General features: G+C 41.0%; 1 pseudogene; it reads right to left on the reverse strand.

Moving 5' to 3' along the window:
- Nucleotides 1-679: 679 nt before the first annotated feature.
- On the reverse strand, nt 680-3,613 carry LOC107160693 (annotated as a pseudogene).
- Nucleotides 3,614-6,955: the final 3,342 nt, after the last annotated feature.

Raw genomic sequence — 6,955 nt, forward strand, 5'->3', positions numbered from 1 at the left:
TCTGTGGAGGTGGGAGGCCTGTGCTTAGGGCTGGAGCAAATCCAGTTGTCCTGTGGGCTGTTTCCTTGGAGGAATGCATTGAGTTTCTTGGCTACAGCAAGCACAGTGTGAAAATAGGGTTTTCTACAGCAGAAGCTGGAGCCATACTGATCCTGGCAGCCAACAGAGCATGCTCAGGGTCTTCTCCATCATGCACTGAAGGCATGGTCAGTGGTTTCTGTGTCAAGTTTCTTCAATACAAACCTCGAGAGACCTCCTGGCTGCTCTCCTTAGAGCATCCATTTGAATTTATACCCTTGTACCCTCTCACATGCAGAGGGACACAGAGAAAAAACACCTTTAACTCAGAATTGTCTTTATTATTCATGTTTGTGCCTGAATAAAATGTATTATTGCCAAAATGTGGACATTGTTTCATAGCTCAGCAGGTAGTCTCATATATGGAGTAAGTCTTAAATATGTTACTGCTTTCTCTTTTTCTATAGTTTAACCTAATGTCATTTTATGAAGGATTAATAGAAATAATAGTGTAAATCACAAAATTATTATATTAAAACTTTCATGGGTCTTAATTAAGTGATACCAGAGTAGGCAGTGTAACTTTTAAAGCCCAGGTTTGAAGACCTTCATCTAATTATAAATCTTAACAGTAAAATTAGGCTAATGCTGAAATGCATCTTTATCTTTTCCCCGAGAACAACTGTGTTCCTATTACTCTCCCCACAGCTTCCTTTACCTGCTTGTTCCTGAGACTGTAGATAAAAGGATTCAGGAAGGGAGGAATCATGGTATAAAAGGCAGAGAGAACCATTTCCTGGAGTGTGTCAGAGGTTGCTGAGGACCTCAGGTACACACCTGTGCCAGAACTGAGGAAGACGGACACCACGAGGATGTGAGGGGTACAGGTGGAGAAGGCCTTCCCTGGGGCTCTGGTGGGAAATTTCAGCACAGCAGAAAACATGCAAATGTATGACATGATTATTATAGCAAAGCAGCCACCACCAACTTTTATAGTAAAGATAAGAAGAAGGACGTTGCTGCTTATGGTGTCAGAGCACGGGAGCCTCAGCAGAGAGGAGAAGAACTGAGGGACCACGTTTGATGGCAGAAGGACAGCCAGAATGTGTTCCCAGTGTGCACACCTGCATACAGCAGACCACTGAGCAGGGAAGCCAGGGTCATGCGGACACAAAACTGAGGTTCATGAGGAGCATGTACTGGAGGGGCTGGCAGATGGCCACATTTGCTCTCTTGTATCATTCTTTAATGCACAGAACATTTAATTATGTACATCCTGAACTCCATCTCTGTCATTTCTTCTGCTGTGCTGGCACTGGATTCTAATAATTTAATATCTTGGTTTGTTTGGGGCACTTTCTTCCCTTTTTTTTTTCCATGGTGTTTGGGTGTCTTCCCTTCTATCACTGTGGATCTGAGGTGTTACACTTTTTACCCTCTAGGCTTATGGTGTTCCTGCAGGATTCCAATATCTCTCCTTTAGTGGGGAGAACAATATTAACATATTGTGATACAAACAACATATAGCTTTAAACCAAATAGCTGCTATTGAGATGTTTATGGTTTTGTCAAAATATACAGAAATGGTGAGTTCAATCATTATATTCAATACAAACAGGAGGTTCGCAAAAGGATCTATAGTTTCTGATGGTGGACAATGAGAGAACCAGGGTTGAGGTGTAGGATGAAGTGTTAAGGAGGTAGGAGGTGAGGATGTAGATTTATTGGCTCTTAGGAAGTGTGGAAAGGAATCTGGTTATTTTATTTTCCTTGGTGCACAGTCACCCTGGTAGAAGACTGTAGGTCTTTCCCAGATGGCTGGCAACAGTTAACAGTTCCTGTACAGCATTGGCAGGGCAGCAACGGCCTTTCCCAGCAGAATCCAGCCTAAGATTCACAGGGGTTAAGGTTTGCATCCTGGCTCAGGTGAGGAATGTGCTGGGTAGCTGGGACTCTGGGTGTTCATGGTTCCATGGAGACTTGTTCCCTCAGTCAGGGCTCATGATTGTGAGTTGGTACTGATGAGCGAATACTGACACAAGGTCAGCAGGAGCCAACCCAAGACAGGGCAGTGTTTCTGAGGTCAGGGTGTGTTGGGTGCAGCATGTGAGTGAAGGTGGGCTCATTGACACAGCCTCCTGCTTCCCTGTGAGGCTGCTGCCCAGGTGCATGGAGACATGAGGGTGGTTGGTATTTCTCCTGCTGTGGCCACGAGCTTGGCCACAGGTTTCCTGAAGTGACATGGAAAGTGGAACAGAGAGACTTCTGCATCCACTGTTCAGTACAGCACTCATCCTTTTTTTTTTTAACTTGCTCATAGAGAAAGAGGAGCACCAAAGAGAAGAGATACAAACCACGTGAGTGGGTATTAGACCGTAAGGAGCTCAGACATGATGGTTTTGAACCTTCTTGACAATGACGAATGCTCCCCACAGGTAAGAGACCGCAATCTCAGAAGAGGCTGAAGAAAAACGTGGACTTTGGGTCCATTTGAAAAGAGCCTTCATCAATTGTGGTTAGCTAGTGTGTCAGTGAGATCCTGACAGTGGGCCCTGTGGACTCCTCCTTCAGACTTAAACCTAAGCAGTCATCCTAGAAATGACTACAGGCTGCCAAAGCAGGTGAACTCAATCTGGACTCTAAAGGACATTGCAGAGCCAGTGTTCACAGTCATGCAGAGGGAAGCCTTCCCAGGGTCCTGAGACACCAGGAAGGTCCCCTCCCCAGCTGAAGTTGCCTATCATGGTTCCTTGGCTGAGTGCTCTTTCTCATGTCTGAGCTCTTTGCTTTGCTGTCCTCCTGTTTAAGATTTTGGATGCATTATGGTATTTTTACCAATTAGAGCTCTTCTTTCCTGTCACTCTTGCCATCTTGTTCTTAATGTTCCTACTTTCTCCATGAAAAAGACACATGTGGTTTGATTTGACTCAGGATCTGCCTAAAACTGTCAAGCCAATGTTGTGCTTGTCCATATTTCTGTTTGAGTTCCATCAAGACCCATTTGTTACCAGGACCTTGGGGGGAATTATTTATTTCCCTCCATAACTCCGTTCAAACATGAAACAGCATTTTAGATGAAAATGCCCCGGGTGGAAGTGACCACAATTCTGTAAGGCCCAGTAAGTAGAAGCCAGAATGGAGTGTGACAGCTGAAATAACACATGGGCCTTTTGTAGACTTTAGCCCCTTCTCCAGATTTTCACAAAAATGGGGCTTAGGGAAGGACTCTGGATGTCAGTGTACAAAATTCAAATCTTCCATCTGGGAACCTCACAATAAACTCCTTAGTTGGGGTTTCCTGCATATCTGTAGTTCAGTTTGTTGATCTTTCTACTTGAAGTCTCTCCACCTAGTAAAATACCAGCTCTGAGAAGTGAGGCCCACACTGTGCTATTAGACAATTCCAAAGAGGTATTTTGCCAAAAATAAATTACTTGCATTTCTACAGGGACTGGTATGTGGGTCCAGCCACTGAGAAAATGTTGCTTCCTGATCCTAGGCCAGGCAGTGGTAGTTCCCAGGGATTGCTTCTTACATTCACATCAACACTTAAAACATCCAGGACTGATACTGGCCTTGCATATTCCACTTTCATCATAAAAGAGGTGACTCTGGGAGGAGAAAAGTCACTCCCAGGTTAAACACCACCAAAAGTTTAATTTCTGAAAGGAAGTTTTGCACCCCATCTTATACCCTAAATCATATTCAATTCCAACATAAATAAGGCATACTACATTAAAAAAAAGTGCTACATGCCATGATTTAGAGTTCTGATGTCCCAAGACTATAAAGCTTACACCCTGATGAGTAGACAGAGCTGAACACAGGCTCACTTGACAGACCAAACTCTGGACATGATGCCTGACTCCTAGGGTGGAAGAGCATCCTGTCTTGGGGGAATCTTCTACAGAAGTCTGTGGTCTTTCATGCTATTACATTGGACCAAAAAGTGTGTCTCCATTTTTTTAAAATGTTGAACAACTGTATCATCATCCATAGAATCACAAAAATTAGAAGAAAATTTTTGAATTGACCTTCATGTAAATATCGATCCGCACACATGATTCAGCGAACAGTGGTGCACATCTAATTGGGCTGCTTCTATCCCTGGGCACATTCTATACTCCAGCTTCACATCACTAGCTGCACTAACAAATCGTGGGGTCCTGTAAGTTCTTACTCAGAAAGCAGAACCAAAAAACTAGAGTAACTTGACTATTGGCTCAGGAAACTCATTTGATCCAGTAAGTCGGGGCCCATGGTAAGGTCACCTGCTGTCAGCCTGCTCCTAGGAACTGGCTCATCCAGCCATGCTGCCGAGACTTGTCCCTTGCAACCAAGAGTACAAACTCAGAAGCTGTGCCTTCACATAGTCACAATGACATTAATGTTTTAAAACATTTAACTGTAGGTCCCCCAAATTCATACTCTTAGTAAAATCTTCCATATCCTTGTCTGTGAAGGTGATATTGTCTCTTGATGCAGAGAATTTATATGTGAAAAAAAAATCCTTTTTTTTTTGATACCAGGGATTGAACTCAAGGGCACTTAACCACTGAGCTATATCTCCAGCCCTATTTTTTATTTTATTTAGAGACAGGGACTCAATGAGTTGAAGAGCTCCTTACTGATGCTAAGACTGGCTTTGAACTCACGATCCTCCTGCCTCCCAAGTCCCTGGGATTACAGGTGTGCATCACCAAACCTGGCTAGCAATATCTTTATATTTGCTGCTATATTCTGTTTTTAACTGAAGGTCACTTTCTTTGTCTAGAGGGCCTTGACATGGGAACAACATCTGAGCTCCTACCTCCTAGTAAAGAGTTACTAGTTCCTATCATCTTAATGATATTCATGATCATGTTCCAGATTCTGCAACATTTATTTTGTACCAATCTCATTCCAGTTCTCATGTGTTCTTGTTTCTCTCATAGAAGCACCCACACCCAGATGGTTTTATAACCTGTTCCCTCTGAACCAAAAATTACCCACAGACCCCTTGACTGTCCCATGGCTTCTGGTTATCAGTGTTCCAATGTTCCCTGCTAGATCAAAGGACACTTAGAGGACCCCAGAAGAATTCTGCAAACTCCACCTTCACACGCATTTCCTCCCCAGCTATAGCTCACTGAATCCTAATGGATGGTATTGAAGTTTTACGTGATGCAGGTGGCTAGATAACTTAAATTTAATGTAAAAGCTGGAAAGTAATTAAATAATAAACACCATTTTTTGTATAGATTATATTTTTATTTGTTCTAATTAGTTATACATGACAACTCAATGCATCTTGACACATTTTACACAAATGGAGCACAACTTCTCATTGCTCTGGCTATACAAGATGCAGAGTCACACTAGTCATGCAATCATACATGTATCTAGAATAATAATGTTCATATCATTCCATCACCCTTCACATCCCACATCCCCTCTCCTCCTCTTACTCCTTTCTGTGCAATTCAAAGTTCCTCCATTCTTCCCTAGCCCTACCACCATTATGGATCAGCATCTGCATATCAGAGAAAATATTTGGCCTTTGTTTTTTTGGAATTGAGTTATTTTGATTAGAATGATATTCTGCAGCTCCATCTATTTACGTTCATATACCAAGATTTCATTCTTCTTTAAGGCTAAGTGATATTCCATTGTGTATAGATGTTATATTTTCTTTATCCATTCATCTGTTGAAGGGCATTTATGTTGGTTCCTAGTTTAGCTATTGTGAATTGAGCTGCTTATAAACATTGACGTGGCTGTGTCACTGTAGTGTGCTGATTTTAAGTCCTCTGGGTATAAACCAAGGAGTGGAACAGCTGGGTCAAATGGTGATTCTATTCCAAATTTTCTGAAGTATCTCCATACTGCTTTTCAGAGTGGTTACACCAGTTTGCAGTCTCACTAGCAATGTACGAGTATACCATTTTACTCACATCCTTGCCAAAACTCATCATTTCTTGTATTCTTGATAATTGACATTCTGACTAGAGTGAGATAAAATCTTAGAGTAGTTTGGATTTGCATTTCTCTAATTGCTAGAGATGTTGAAAATTTTTTCATATATTTGTTGATTAATTCTATTTCTTCTTCTGTGAAGTATCTGTTCAGTTCTTTAGTCCCTATACTGATTAGATTATTATTATGATGATGATGATTGGTGTTAAGTTTTTTGAGTTCTTTATATATCCTAGAGATCAGTGCTCTATCTGAGGTGCATGTGTCAAAGATTTTCTCCAATTCTGAAGGCTGCCACTACATTTTTTGTTTGTTTCTTTTACAAAGAAGAAGTTTTTAGTTTGACTCTATCCCAAAAGCAGGCCCAAATCTTCATCCTGTTGGCTTGGGACCTGATTTCCTTAAAAAGACTCCTAAAGTGCAAAAAGTAAAATCAAGAATCAACGAGCGGGGTGGATTCAAACCTAAATGCAAACACCAGTTCTACTGAGGGGGTGTCCCTCTTGATGAAAGCTTTGTATATTAAATGTGTGTTTTAAGAGGTTTTATATCAAGAAAACAGGTGGCAAAGGATATGAAACAGGAAACATTGACATAAGGACTTTATGATATCTCAAATCTTGTGTCAAATAATGTAAAACCCTGCAGGTGACAGGGTAGTATAGTATTTCTGCAGAATTTAGCAAAAAACATTTTCTTTGTGTATTAATCATGAACAATGATTAATACACAAAGAAAATGTGTATTAGATTTTTATACTAATATAAATTGGAAAGATATCTATTGGAAAAGGAGCTCTTTTGAAATATTAGGTCTACCCTTTTATGGAAACTGCATTTAAGAGTACTTGTTAGAGCCTTTTGGTGATTATGTTTTTTCAGTGTGTTGTAGAACTGAAATTGTAGAAGACAAAATACTTAGGACACCCCATAGTTAGAAATTTGATGAGAGTTTAGCAACCAACAAAAAGTGTAGTAACTTC

Source organism: Marmota marmota, unplaced genomic scaffold (genome assembly GCF_001458135.2).
Source record: "Marmota marmota marmota unplaced genomic scaffold, marMar, whole genome shotgun sequence".
In the NCBI taxonomy this organism is placed as follows: Eukaryota; Metazoa; Chordata; class Mammalia; order Rodentia; family Sciuridae; genus Marmota; species Marmota marmota.